At 45.4% G+C, this 15,563-nt stretch overlaps 1 protein-coding gene across 1 annotated transcript in view; it reads right to left on the reverse strand.

Annotated features, from left to right (window-relative positions):
• The window catches only part of Hivep3 (HIVEP zinc finger 3), a 376,984-nt gene extending 369,761 nt beyond the window's left edge, over positions 1–7,223 (reverse strand). The window contains exon 1 of the mRNA XM_048351026.1: positions 7,126–7,223. The gene's annotated coding sequence lies outside the window, so the exon portion shown is untranslated. The remainder of the gene's footprint in view (positions 1–7,125) is intronic.
• Positions 7,224–15,563: the final 8,340 nt, after the last annotated feature.

Raw genomic sequence — 15,563 nt, forward strand, 5'->3', positions numbered from 1 at the left:
ATAACTGGACAGTTAAAGACAGGCACGGGGTAAGTAGGAGTTCAGTACATTATTTTCTCAATTTTATATATACTTACATGTTTCCATTTTAAAAAGTTGTTAAACAGAAGCAGGAGAGCTAGTCACCAGTGGCTCATACCTGTAATCCTATCTACTCAGGAGGCTGAGATCTGAGCATCACTGTTCACAGATAGCCTGGGCAGAAAAGTCCCCGTGAGATTCTTATCTCCAATTAACCACTCAAAACACAGAAGTGGCTCTGTAGCTCAAGTGGTAGCATGCTGGCCTTGGGCACAAAGAGGCTCAGAGACAGCACCCAGGCCCTGAGTTCAAACCCCACAACTGACAAAGAAAAGAGAGAGAGAGAGAAGTAGGAAATGACACAGGCAGAAGCTAAATATAAAACTGTGTTGTTCACTCCCTACTCTGTGACTGGACACAGAATAATCTAGGAAGTGCTCTCAGGCTCTTAGATCCACAGCATAGAAGGTCACACGCTCCCACAGCAGAGATTGTATCTTCTAAGCACCAAACTCAATGTTCTCAAGAAATAGCCTTTGAAAACTTCCCCTAGAACTTTTCTAAAGTATTCTGGCAAAACCCAGCTTCCCTTCTTGGCCTATAAGCCCTTCTGCCTCCACAAATCACCCCTGTAGCCTCTTGCCACTACAAGGGCCTCTATTTCCTGTTCCAAACTACTGTGTTGAGTAATCTAGCTATTGAAATAGCTCCTGGATGGCAAAGCAATGCCTGTGTCTTGGCAGCCTGTGTGCTTGGGTCAGATGTGAGGATACTGTTTTCAGTTTGAAAGGGGCCAGGAACACTTTATGTTTTCTTCCCTTTCATCTCAATTTGCTCAATTTGTTCCAGATTTTTTGGTAGTATTGGGTACTAAACTCAGGACCTTGTTCTTTCTAGGCAAGCAATTTCCCACTTGAGCCACATCTCTAACCTACCACCATACCAAGGCATTGGTTGAGATAGAGTCTCACAAATTTCTTTTGCCAGGCTGACCACAAACCAGGATGATTCCATTTTCACCCTAATAGCTAAGACTGCAGGCTTGAACCACTGTGCCTGCCTGATCTAATCAGACTTTTTCTTTTTTTATGCAAGTACTGGGGCTTGAACTCAGGGCCTCACACTCTGATGTGGCTTTTTGGGGCAAGGCTGGTGCTCCACCACTTGAGCCATACTTCCATTTACAACTTTTTGCTGGTTAATTGGAATAAGAATCTTTGAGATTTGTCTGATCAGACTGGCTTCCAACAGCAATTCTCAGATCTCAGCCTCCAGAGGAGATAGGATTATAGATACGAGTTGCTGATGCCCAATAATCAGAATTTTTTTTAATCAGTTAAGGGAAGATTTTTAGCTTCCACAGTAATGTTGGACTAGATAGTTCTTGGTGGCAGGGAGCATGAGTCTGTGTATCACAAGATGGCCTGCAGCACTGAGTCTCTACCAGCTGGGTGCCTGTAACAAATTTGCATCAAAAATGTCTCTGACACTGCTTGTGTTCCAGTGAGTCAAAAGTACTTGTGGTTGAGAACCACCAACCTAAAAGATATTGTAAAAACATGACCAATATTGTCCTGGCCAAACAAACAAAAAAGGACAATTATATTTTGTTTCTACATACACTGCCAGACAACATACAAATTAGTAAATATGAATATTTAACAAATGTTGCATCCAAAGCCAGAAAGACATAAAGAAACGGGGGGGAGGGAATAAACTCAACATTAGTAATTGTGTTTTCTCTGCCTTTGTGATTTGCTGTGTAAATCCTATTTGCTTCCCCCAAATTATCCTGTTTTCCAGTCAACATGGTCATCCAAACGTCCCTCCCCCCAACCCTCTTGGAACACCAGGCAATCCAAGCTTAAATTGGAAAGAAGGGCTTTCTGTTGCTTTCTCAGGATTCCCTATGACCAGCCATGGCTCTCCAACACATGTTTAACTGGGGTCACTAAAGATCAGACTTCCCTAAATGAATGTTTTCCAGCAAAATCAGGAAAAAACAAAACACTTGCCAGTGGGTCCTGTTAGTCCATTTAAAAAACAGCCCATTTTACTATCCCACTGTACCACTGTATAACCACCACATAAACCTAACAGCCTTTCACAGCCAAACCTCTCCCAGGCCAGGACACCTTCCAACTATGTCTTTCAAAATGTGGAAGGTGAAGGATGCTTGGATTCACAGCCTACTTCTCGGGCACCCACTGTACCTCTGCGTTCAGATGAACTTCCACTTCCCAACTCAGTGGAGAACCTCAACAAGGAGTTAAACCAGTCTGAGGCAGCAACACCCACAGGAATCCTGCTTTTCTTCTTCATTGGGCAGAGGGAGTTCCCCACTCTATTGGAGTGGCACACTCCCTTCTCAAGAAAAAAGATGATCTGTGTTCTGGTCTACAGAGGCCTTACATTACTCATAATCTAGTCCACAGCTTTGAGGGATAAGCCTACAAAACATTTCTCTTCCCCACCCCATTGGACTTCTCAGCTCCATCCCAAACCTCCATCCTCTAGGGTCCCCAGGAGAGGCTCACCTTCTAATTTTTGAGCAGAAAGTTACTGGCTATAGATGGTTCTTTTGACTAGGGTCCATTTCTTTCTGGACCCATCCCATGCCACTGGCTGTCTCAGTTTGGATCACTTCCTCCTACATTATGGCATGGGCCTTCTACCTGGCCTCCCTGGCCTCCCTGGCTTCAAATTTCCTCCCTAATCTCAGTTTCACACTGATAATAGATGGTCATTTAAGAGCACAGCCAGAACAGCTCAGGACCCGTCTGTGATTTCCCATTCCCTACCACTGAATACAGTCCTATCAACAGATGCAGGATGTAGAAAGCAGAGCTGATGTTTGCCCTGGAGATGTCCGTGAAGGAGCAGGATGAGCACAGGTACCCACGTGCGAGGGGCATGCACTCCCTAGACAGATGATGGAGACTGGAGGGAGAAATGGGCAAACTAAAGGTCTTGTAAAGCTTCCTTCGACTTCGAACTGTGATCCTCTGAACCTCAGCCTCCTGAGTAGCTAGGATTACAAGCCTTGACTCCCTCCCCCTCTCCCCCCAAACTCCTTCTAAGTCTAACTTGAGTTGCCATGGTTCTGGTAACTCTGTTTTCATCTGTCCCAAGCCTCTTGCCGAGTTATGCTAAATGGTCCCTTAAAAATGCCTCTGAAAGGGCTGGGGATATAGCCTAGTGGCAAGAGTGCCTGCCTTGGATACACGAGGCCCTAGGTTCGATTCCCCAGCACCACATATACAGAAAACGGCCAGAAGCGGCGCTGTGGCTCAAGTGGCAGAGTGCTAGCCTTGAGCAAAAAAGAAGCCAGGGACAGTGCTCAGGCCCTGAGTCCAAGGCCCAGGACTGGCAAAAAAAAAAAAAAAAAAAAAATGCCTCTGAAAGCCAGGTGCTGGTGGCTCATGCCTCTAATCCCAGCTACTCAGGATGCTGAGATCTGAGGATTGTGGTTCAAAGGCAGCCCAGGCAGGAAAATCTGTGAGATTCTTACCTCTAATTAACCACCAGAAACCAAGAAAGTGGCACTGTGGCTCAAAGTGATAGAGTGCTAGCTAGCCTTGTGCAAAAGAGCTAGTGACAGTGCCCAGACCCAGAGTTACATACATAACATCCTATGGTACTGAATGTGATTACCCCACTTCTTTTTTTTTTTTTTTTTTTTTTTTTTGCCAGTCCTGGGCCTTGGACTCAGGGCCTGAGCACTGTCCCTGGCTTCTTTTTTGCTCAAGGCTGGCACTCTGCCACTTGAGCCACAGCGCCACTTCCTGGCCGTTTTCTGTATATGTGGTGCTGGGGAATCGAACGCAGGGCCTCATGTATACAAGGCAAGCTCTCTCGCCACTAGGCCATATCCCCAGCCCCATTAAATTCTTTTTTTTTTTTTTTTTTTTTGGCCAGTCCTGGGCCTTGGACTCAGGGCCTGAGCACTGTCCCTGGCTTCTTTTTTGCTCAAGGCTAGCACTCTGCCACTTGAGTCACAGCGCCACTTCTGGCCATTTTCTGTATATGAGATGCTGGGGAATCGAACCCAGGGCTTCAAGTATACGAGGCAAGCACTCTTGCCACTAGGCCATATCCCCAGCCCACCCCACTTCTTTAATGTCGTTTCTCAGGGTAGTTTCTCAGTTCTTTGGCAGTACTGGAGATCGAATTTGGGGTATCACACTGCTAGGCCAGTGTTCTACCACTTGAGCCATGCTTCCAGACCCTTTATACTTCAGTTATTTTGAAGATAGGGTTTCATGAACTGCAGGTCAAGGCCACCACACCCAGCCACTAAGATGGAGACTCATGAATATTTATGTACAGGATATTCTGCAACTGCAATCTGCAGATCTCTATCTCCCAAGTCACTGGGATTACAGTCTCAAGCCACTGCCAGTGCTAGGCCTCCTTTTTTAATTTTTTATTAAAAATAATGTTTGATACAATGAAATTAAAAAATACTTGAGTTCAAGATGAAGTCTGTCAATAACTGCAATTCCCCTAGGTAGCCACTGGTAGAAATAAAATGTACAGCCTCCTGCTCACTTTCCAGCACACACACACACACACACACACACACACACACACACACACCACAGCACATTTCATATTCCATCTTATTTCATGCCTTAGCATGAGGTTATTTAATTCTCATATACATTTTCTTTCCTCTCTAGCTTCCAGGGATGGTAAAGTTAGGTAGTTCATCTGCTTTAATGACTGTTATGACTGTTATCCCATCAGTAAGGAAAAGGAAAGAAGAGATTCCTTCATCAAAATCACATATGAAACCTGTAATCCTCGCCACTCAGGAAGCTGAGATCTAGAGGATCAAGATGCAAGGCTAGCCCAGGAAGAAAAGTTCATTAGACTCCATCTCCAAAATAACTAGACCAAACAAGTCTGCAAGACAAGGCTCAAGTGAGATCCTCAGCCGAACAAGCATGAAGTCCTGAGTGCAACCACCAGTACTGAAATAAATGAATAAATAAAAATGAGATCACAGATTATCTGTGGCAATGTTAAGATCAGAATGAAAATTCCTAGCTGGATACTTGTTAGGGATTGGAAAACATTCTTCTCTTCTCCCCGGAGCAAAACCTAACACTGGGGGAACATCAGGTAGAAATAAATACTGAAATAACAATCAACAAATGCAGCACCTTACACTGACGAAGGACTTGAACTCTGAACTCAAGCTACCTATCTGCGTAACCGTCTGGCTGCCATCTGTTATTATCTGAGTTAAACCACTGGGCCTCTACCTCCTTGCCTAAAATGTAGTGTGAAAATCGTTCCTCCTTATAGGCTGGTTGGGAAAATAATATCTGTAAACCATTCAGAACAGGGCCTGATACACTTGCTAATAAAATATACTGCCATCATATCATCTTTGTGATTCTAATATAACTCCGCAAATATAACAAATATCTTCCTTTGTAAAATGTAAACTGGCAAATCAAAATTATATCTTGTTAATTGGGAATGTTATCCAAGAAAAAATCAGCATAAAGCATAAACTCATATGATATGAGTGCAAACCACTGAAGTGACTGACTCACTGAAACCACTACTACAGTGCAGGAGGAAGGCCCTCCTAAAGGCCTCCTGGATCAAAGCCATTGTAATACCCACTGCACCAAAGAATTTTTTTAAGCCTCTAGCAGTAATTATCTAAGTAAAGTGGGCTGCAAATCTGTTAGATAATTGTTTTTGCCCTGATAATATTTCTAGTAAATTGCTGCTTCTCTACTAAAAGTACTGGTGTTGAAGAACTGGCATACTAATAGAAAGATTATTATAGAAACATGATTAAAATGAAGTAGATATTATTAAAGATTCAACAAGACAACAGCACCTGACTACAAAGGATTTTAAGCTGTATTGCTTAACAGACAGATGAAAATATCATCATGCCCACTTTCAGAGGATGTCCCAAGGCCTGACCAAAAATCACAGGTAGCAAGAGGTAGGTCTTCAGCCTAAATGAGTAATGCCTACTTAGTTCCATACAATCCTACTGGGAAGAGGAGGAGAAATCGACAGCCAAGGTTTTCTGCACGACCAGGATAACCTGGTAAAGCAGACACTCATCCAAACTTATTTAGACTTCAATTATTTCCTTTAACTGCTTCAACAGCAAAGCACTCGGACCTATGCTTAAGGAAGACCCTCACCAAACAACCCAATGAATCCAAGGCAGGAAAGGCTTTGCCAGTAATACCTAAGCCCACTCAGGCAACCATCTGATACCAAATAGCTCTCCTCACAGCACCTTGGCCAATATATCTCTTACCACAAATAGAGTCTCCTGCTCTCGGTTGGTTCTTAAAGAGTTGCTTAACAGCATGAGCCACGTTTCAAATGATCTATTTTGCTTTCCCACCTTGTTGATTAATTAACTAATCAGGGATGGCAAAGCATCTCACAAACATAAAGTGTCAGGGAAAATGCTAAGTAAATTTGCCTACCTGGTCTAAATGACAATGCTAAATTAAGACCGGCTGGGCTGTACCCCAGATTGCTGCAATCCGGGGGTTGCTAACCTCAAAGCCGAGAGACCCCGCGCGGCTGCCACAGCCTCCAGCCCTGGATCAAGGCTCTCAGCAGGGCTTCTGCGAGCGAAACCCAGACCCGAACCACCCCAGGGTAAAGCCTCCTCCTCCGAGGCTCAGCCTGCATCCACCTCCGCATCTCCGGATGTCAACAAACCCAGATCACAAAGTGAAACTTTCCCGGCCCCCCGCGGAGGCACCTGATCTCTGCCCCCTGCCTGGAAGCGCGGCTGGAGGACAGGTGCGGACCAGAGAGGGGACCCCCCGCCCTCGGAGCCTCCGATTGTGTAATCGGCCCGGGAGGCGCTGCTCTGGATCAAGCTCCCCACGCCGGTGGGGACCCGAGGTCGGCGGGGCACCCAGGCGGCTGAGGCGACGATTAGGATGGGAGGGGGGAGGGGGAGGGCTGTCGTCCCGCCCCCCGGGACCGCCCCCAGGAGACGAGGGGAGCCAAGGCGATGACACAGCCCGGAGGGGGCGCCCGCGCGACGGCCAGATCCCGAGGAAGGAGACGCGGGGGCTCGACAGCCACGGCCAGCCTTACCTGCGCGCCAGGCCTGGACGCCGGAGGCCGCTCAGGATGTCCGGAGGCAAGTGATGGACGGTACCGCCGGTGGCTGCCCCGACCACGAGGTGCAAGGATCCGCGGCAGCGGCGGCAGCGGGCGCGGACTGACAGCCCCGGGCCCCGCCTCCAGGCCGCGGGCTCCGCCCCCTCGGCGGCCGCGCGTCTGTCCCCGCCCACTCCACCCACCGCCGGGGTCAAGTTCAGTCCATCGGCAAGAAGGGCGGGGGTTCTCGTTTGCGATTGGTCCAGGGGACGCGAGCCCCACCCACTCTCCGCCCCTTCCTTGGCAGGGTAGCTGCGCGTGCGCGGTGGCTCGGAGGGCAGTGGAGCGCGGGCATTGGTGGTTGCAGGTCGCTGGTACCCGAGCATCGTTCGTCACCCGCAATGGCTCGGAGGCTGGATGACCTGAGAAGCTCGGAGTCAGGCCCACTCACTCCGCAGTGAATGAACCTTATTCACAGGTGATCCATCTGCGGGCAGACACCAACCTCGAATGGGTCAGGCCCTAACCAGGAGAGACGTCGGCGTTATGAACCGCCTCAGAAAAGGAGCCAGCCGGCGGGGACCCAGCTTCACGGGTCTGGAAAGGGTTATCCGCTCGCTGGGTCGGCTCACGGGCCAGAAAGCCGTTAGTGTGCGCACAAGGCCTGGTTTGCATGAGGCAAAGTTAAGGTCATGCATTATAACTGATGAATGGCGCTAAAGGAAGTAGCCCTGGCTCTCTTCCTGCACCCCGTCCTCCTCTCTGTCCTCTCTCCATGTCCTCTGCACCAGCTCCCTAGATGACCACCAATACAGACCCAGCATTTCTCCTTGATATAATGTCCAAGAGAATGTCTACGCGAGACCTTGTATATAGATGTTCACCGCAGCATATTGACAAGGAGAAGACAGGGGTGGGGGGAACACTAAAGCAGTGCCATTGATTTATGAATAGATTAGCAAATTATGGTTTATCTGTGCAATGGAATATTTGTTCCTAAAATGTGATTTAAACTCAGGGCCTTCCACCGTTAAGCTAGACTCCAGGCCCTTCTCTGCACTGGTTATTTTAAAATTCCCTCTGTAGTTAGAATGACAGGCCTGTACCACAATGCTGGGCTTATTCCATTGAAATGGAATATCTTTGACCAGGATGACCTGGAACCCCTCTGGGTCCTCCAATCTGCACCTTCCAGGTAGTTAAGATTGCTGGCATGAGCCCCTAATGGCCAGCTATAAAAGGAAGTTCTGATACACATTACAACATGGATGGACCTGGAAAACATGCTAAGGGAAAGGAGCCAGTCACAAAAACTACCAAGTGTGTTATTATTGAATTTGCATGAAATGCCCCGAGTGGGCAAATCCATAAAGATAGAAAATAGTCTAATGGTTTTCAGCAGTTGAGGAGGAGGAATGAGGAATGACTACTAAATAGACTTACAGTCTGAGGACTTGTTATGGTTTGGATCTTAAATGCCGCACACACACACACACACACACACACACACACACACACAGTTCATGTGTTGGGCTGGGAATATGGCCTAGTGGCAAGAGAACTTCCCTCCTACACATGAAGCCCTGGGTTCAATTCCCCAGTACCACATATATAGAAAACGGCCAGAAATGGCGCTGTGTCTCAAGTGGCAGAGTGCCAGCCTTGAGCAAAAGGAAGCCAGGGACAGTGCTCAGGCCCTGAGTCCAAGGCCCAAGACTGGCAAAAAAAAAAAAAGTTCGTGTGTTGACAACTTGGTCCTCCACTGATGGTGTTAAGTGGAAGGTGGTAGAACCTTCAGGAGGTGGGCCTAGTGGGAAGAAGTGAGGTCCTTATGGACATGCCCTTGAAGGACATTGGAACTTCTGTCTGCTCCTCCTTTTTTCCTCTTCCTAGCCACCATGACTGGAGGTGCTTTGCTCCACCATGCACTCTTCACAGTGTTTGGCTTCATGACAGGCCCAAGGTGACATGTCCAACTGACCACAGACTAGAAGCTCTGTAACCACTGAATCATGTTACATCTTTTCTGTTGTTTTTCCCGAGTCCTTTGTACAGCAACAGAGTGAGAACTAACATGGAAATTTGGTACTGAGAACTTCAGTTGTTGCTGATGTCGCTGGAATTACTTTAAAAGAGAAGTTTGGAGAGAGAAGGCTAGAAAAACTCTAGAATGCTGTAAGTGGAACTTGAGGATTCCAGTGGATGCTAAGAGCACAGTGTTGATCGGAATGTAGATAGGAAAGACTCAAGCAGTTTCCAATGCCAGTAAGGACTATATTGAGAATTGGCCTAGAGGCCATTCCTGCTACATTCTTTCAAGGAACTTAGCTTTTGTCTTCCTTAAACTTCAGACTAGTTTGTGGTGTACAAGAAATTTCAAGGCAGTGGCATGGGTATTGTTGACTGCTGGTAGATTCATGGTGAGAATCAGGAACACAAAGTTACACAGTAAGATTTGCAGTTTTGCCATAAAATCACTGTAAAATAAAATCATTGCTATGGAGGGTGAGGTTTTAAAGAGATTGGCACCATTAAAAGGAAGCTGTGTGTTTTGCATAATAGATAAAAGATAACTAAGAGGACATGGCAGGAATTGTGCAGGCCTCGTCTATCACAGCTTTATAGACTTTTGTATAAGAAGAAAACCCTGGGTTACTGTGCTCATACAAATCACCTAGAGAATTGTTTCTCGGGATTCATTTCCCTGCATTCAGCAGTCCATGCACTTACAGGCTGCTGCAACCATGACCCAACATGCCCAGCTCCTGTTCAAGATTATGGCAGATGTTGATATCATCCATATGATGCTCATATTGCAGACAGGTTAGGTGCAAAAAGTATTGGCTTACATAGGCTTCTGCTGATATTTCAAAGGAATCCTGGGAAGCCAAGTGGAGTCCCCACACACTGCCATAGAGAGGGTGATGTGTGGACATGATGAGTGTGAATGCTTGCTAAGGAGAACTGCCGGAAGCTAGCAAAGCCTGCCTGAGAAGTTATGTGGGCTACAGCCAGCAAGACCATACGGCCAGGACTGTCCAAGTCCTTTAGAGCCCACATCATACCACCATATCCACCAATACTGGGCATCAAGTGGCAGGATTCTGGGTTTGCCTTGCTGAATTTTGGACTTGCTTTTAGTCTGATCCTTTCTATGTCCCCTTTGGAATGGTTGTGTGTTGTTGTTGTTTTTTTTAACCTGGTGTCACTGTGTCTTGGAAGCATCTGACTTGTTTTGATATTTTTATAGGGACTCACAACTCTTGAGTTTGCTCTGAGTCTCAGACGACACTTTGGACTAGATTTTTGAGCAATGATCGAATTGTTAAGGCTTTGGGGATTATTGGGAGATTTTGCATTATGACATGAATGTAAGCTTGGGGGAGGTGCTAGTGGCAGAATGTAATGACTTAAATATTAAATGTCCCCCAAAAGGCTCATATGTTAAAAGCTTAGTCCCTAACCGATTATGCTGTTGGGAGGTAGTGAAAACTTCCTAATTGAAGGATGTAGGTCATTTGAGATGTGCCCTTAACCAATATATTGGGCCCCCATATGCTCTCCTTTCCCCTTATCCTTCTCTCTGCCTCCTTCTCCCATCCATTCCTCCCTCTGCTTCCTGGCTGCCATGATGTGAGCAGCTTTCCTCTCCCATGTGCTTCCACAATGATGTACTGTTCCCAAAGGCAACAAGGCCAAGTGACCATAGACTCCAGAAGTACAAGCCAAAATGAACTTTCCTTCTTCTTTTTTTGATATTTCTTTCAGGCTTATGTAGTTTTTATTAATATTCATCTAGTAAACAATTGCCCTAACAGACAACTAGAAATAGAGACTAGCTCTCTTGAAGTGCAAGGGTTAAAACAACTGTGATTACTTATCTTAAAAAGCAAGCATATTGACTTGGGTTATTCAACTAGTTCAAAAATAGGCCACATATTGACACTGCATTCCTCTCATGCATTGTTCATTTACAGGTCAGTATTAAAATATGTAGGTTCCATATTAACCCACAGAAAGCCCATCACAAATTTAATGTTCTGTGTATCAAATATCCACCTCATGTGTACTATGAAAATTATATGCATCATTAAGTCAAAAGTATATAATCAACAGTGATAAGCTGCAAATTTCCATATGGATGGATGTCAGTATATCTAAATAGATACTAAATGGCAGTCCTACTTAGCTATATTTTAAAAAATAGACTATCTTTTCCAATTTTGCATACCCATCATTCTAAGGAGAGGTATATAGGATTTAAGATTTTATGATGAACTGCCAGGAAAAAAATCCATTGTTCCTGCAGTATCTCATTAGAACCTGATTTTATTTTTAGTTTATATGATTTATTAGACATTGTAAATCCATCTAGAAGTATGTAATTGTTCTGGGATGGTTCCAATGTTAACCCTATAATCTATCAGGAAGTATAACGATGTGGTAGAGAAGAATAGCTAACCAGCATGACTACAAATACACTCACTTTTGGAGAAACCATTTGGTATCCAGAAAAGAAGGAAAAAGAAAATCACAGCTACAATCCCATATAGGATACTTATCTAGCCAAGGCACACAGGTTCTAGTTCGAATTGACAGATCAGGTTAAAGTTAGGTCACATTTGAAAAACAGCCTATAAACTTCCAGACCACCCTTCCCAGACAGCAAAACTGATCCACTTCTTCTTAAAGTAGCTTGGTACTATCCTACCCACCTCAACCCAGAAAGAGAAAATGGGTGGGAAAAGAGAGTAGATATATAAACCCTTAATGTATTCTTATTGTGGTGTTAAGTTTTGAAGATGAGCACACCTACCACAACAGTATTGTTCCAGGAAGCAGAGAAGGCACAGTGGTAATTAGAAAATAAATCATTAGAAAAGTAAAAACATGTTTCAAAATCTATAATAAAGCTGTATCTAAATGAGTGATGTTGGTAATATGCTGGATTTTTTTAGTTCTAGGATACAGCTTTTCAAAGGGCTCACTTGGGCATGGCTTACTTCTTGCTGTTCCAAGGGAATGTGCTACCCAGAGCAATGATGCTTTCTCCTGAATGGTAAAATTCACAGATGTACAAGATTATTCATATCAGGATTTCTCCTTGTGCAATGTTTAAGTAGATGAAGCTAAAGTGGTTTCTTGGTCACTAGTTGTAATTTCTTTCATTTAAAAATTTGTGGATTTCTTGTACAGTTCTATTACGGTTGGTCCAGGTTTTATTTCATCCATCACCACAAAAGTAAAATACTTGGTGTTGGTAAACCTTTTTGTAGGCCTCTAGTGTTTAAATTCAAAGAAAAGAGCTGTACTTTTGGTAAATTTTTCAACGTGCTTCTGGAGCTCAGTAGCCACATTAAAATGAACATACATATCTTTCTTGAAGCCACAAGGGTATCTTGCACAGGAGTTAAATCTGTGCCATCCTCATCTTTTATGCTAATTGTAATATAGGGATCAATGCACTGTCTAGCATGTTTCAGACCAATTTTCTCAACAGTAATGTCATGCCTGGTTCTGATGGCAATCTGGGGAATAAAGTCCCAGGAACTTGAGCAGGAAAAAGGATCAGGAAACCCTGCTCCAGAGTCGGGAGGAACCACTGGGGCCAAGGCCACCCGCCCAGGAACTGCTGCCACCTGCCAGGGGGCGAGCTGCCCAAGTCCATTTGCTGCCACAGACAACAATTTAACCTTTCCTCTTTTTAAGGTACTTATTCCAGGTATTTTATCACAGCAACAGAGGCTGATGAAGCACTTCTGCCTAAAATTTGTATCCCAGGCAGAATCACCTAAAGACTGAAGGTGTCTAGGTTTGGGTGGGCAAGGCTGTGATCCTAGCTACTTAAAAGGCTGAGGATCTTGGTTCAAAACCACCCCAAGTAGAAGAGTCTATGAGACTCTTTCCTCCAATTAACTACCAAAAAAGCCAGAAGTAGAGTTGTGGCTCAAGTGGTAGAGTTCTGTCCTTGAGCAAAACAGTTCAGAAACAGTGACCAGGACACACACACACACACACACACACACACACACACACACACACACACACGAAAAAAAGATTGGAGGTGTATGGATCTGATACTTTCCAAAAGAAAGCTGCCTGCTGATTCTTGCTCTTTCTCTCCTTGTACTTCCACTGGTTCTTGAGATTTTCCTTAGTTTTCTGAATGATCCTGTCTCTTTCCAACGGAACTTAAGAATCTATGGAACCAAAGAATCGGATACAGAAATATTTCAAAGATACAAATCATGTCTCCCTTACTTAAAACTCTTCAGAGACATCTGTACCTACAGGACAGACTCCAGGCTCCCCAACACAAGCCCCAAGCCCCCATGGTACAGCTCCTGCTTGGTCTCCAGCAATGCTCCACGCTAGGGTCTTACAAGTATACCTTTCTTCCTCTTTAGGGTTCTTTATGTGTTGGTAACTGGGGCTTGATCTTGCACTCTTGCTTGGCTTTTTCCACTTAGCACTTGAGCCACACCTTCACTTTCAACTTTGTGCTGGTGAGTTGGAGATGAGTCTCATGGGCTTCTTTGCCAGGCTGGCTTCAAACTGTGAACAGCTCTCTTCCTGCTAGTAGCATGGATTATCGGTGTGAGCCTATCAACGCCTGGCCACTCTCCAGGGTTTCAAGGGTCGTTGTAACAATGCTTCAGGCCTCTGGCCTCCCACATTGTCTCTGGTGAACCCCTTCTGCCTCTTACTTAGCTGACTGTTCCCAGTTCTTCCCTGCTCACATCCTCCCACCTTCCTCTGTATTCACAAGGCATTTCATTCTTCCACCTATTAATGCACTTGCTGGGGTGGTATTTTCCTTACCTACTTACTTTGCTTTGCTTTCCCCCTAAGCTGGGTCTGCTATGGGGAAGTACCCTCGAGCTCAGCACAGCACCCAGCCTGTGGCATGTGCTCAGCTCTGCTCTCCCTCCTTCTCTGTCTCAGTAATTCCTAAGTGCTGCATTTTGGATCTGTCACAGACTCCCATGTTGAAGACTTGATTGCCAGCCTGTGGCACTGTTGGGAGTTGGTGGGACCTTTAGAAGGTGGGGCATAGAGGAAGGAAGTTAGGTCATTGGGAGTGTGCCCTGAAATGGAATATTGGAACTGGCCTCTCTCTCCCCCTGCCCCCAGTCTACCCTCCCTCTCCCCCCTCTCCCTCCTCTCTCCTCATGCTCCCCGTCCATCCCCTACCCCTCCCTCCTTACCCCCTCCCTTGCTTCCCCTTTCAACTCCCCTTCTTTCTCCATCTCTCCCCCTTCTCTTCTCATCCTTCCCTTCCATACTCCTTCCTTTCCCCTCCCTCTCTCCTTTCCTTTCTCCCTCCCTCTCTCTTCCTCTTTCCCTTTCTCCTCTCCGGATCCCTCCTCCCCTCCCCCTCCCCCATTACCCTTCTCTCTAACCCTCTCCCCTCTCCCTTTCCTCTTCTTCCTCCTTCCCCACCCCTCCCCCTTCTTCCCCCTCTGCTTCCCAGACATCAGGAGTTGGACAGCCCTCCTCTACTTTGAATTCTCCACTATGATAATGTGCTTTGCTGCAGGCCCAAAGCAATGAAGCCAAATGATCATGGACTGAAATCTCTGAAACCAGAACCCTAATAAATCTTCCTCCCCATATGCTGTTCATCTCAGTGGGAAGGAGCCTGACTAACACACCTGAGCAAGAGAAAGAGATCTAGAGAGCATTACTAATGGGCGTTTTGCCCAAATGGAAAGTGAAACTCAGTTCACAAAGAATGTAACAACAACAAAAATCCAAAACATTATTCTAAATTGAAAGAACATTCCAGAACACTGCAAAAAAAAAACCCACAAAATCTCAATAAGTGTGGGAGAACCCTTTAAATGACATCCCCCATTATCTAAGATTCCACTCAATTTCTCCTAAAAGCCTTTGTGTTCTCATGAGATCCATGATTCTGGTTTTATTTTTATGTTTTTATTCTAGTTTTATTTGGATGTCTATAAGAAAAAAAAAACTTAAATGGCTCTATACAGCCATCCATATGCAAATGCTGAGTTTTGTTATGACTAGCTGCTTGACCTTGAACATTGCCCATGAACATCTGCTCCATTCTCCCTCTATTAAAGCCCAAAAATTTATTTGACAAAAAGATCTCTTTTCCAGTCTAATCTATATGGTCTTCCTGCTAGTCACCTGACCCCAAATTCCAAGAGTAGAGCGTGACAGGCTGAAAAGGCTCCCTGCTGTTCCATCCTCTGATACACACGTTGCTTCCAAGGCAGGCAAGACCCCATCAGGGCAATGAGGTTCAAGATGACACCCCAAATGCTCTAACAACAACAACAACAAAAAGATCCCTTTACCTGATGCAGTTCCATTCAATGATGAAAGATCTGGAATTAGTAAAGCCACATGTGGCCCCAAGAATAGATTGCTAGGCACTGGAAGACAGAATAAGATGAAAACCA

Source organism: Perognathus longimembris, chromosome 7 (genome assembly GCF_023159225.1).
Source record: "Perognathus longimembris pacificus isolate PPM17 chromosome 7, ASM2315922v1, whole genome shotgun sequence".
In the NCBI taxonomy this organism is placed as follows: Eukaryota; Metazoa; Chordata; class Mammalia; order Rodentia; family Heteromyidae; genus Perognathus; species Perognathus longimembris.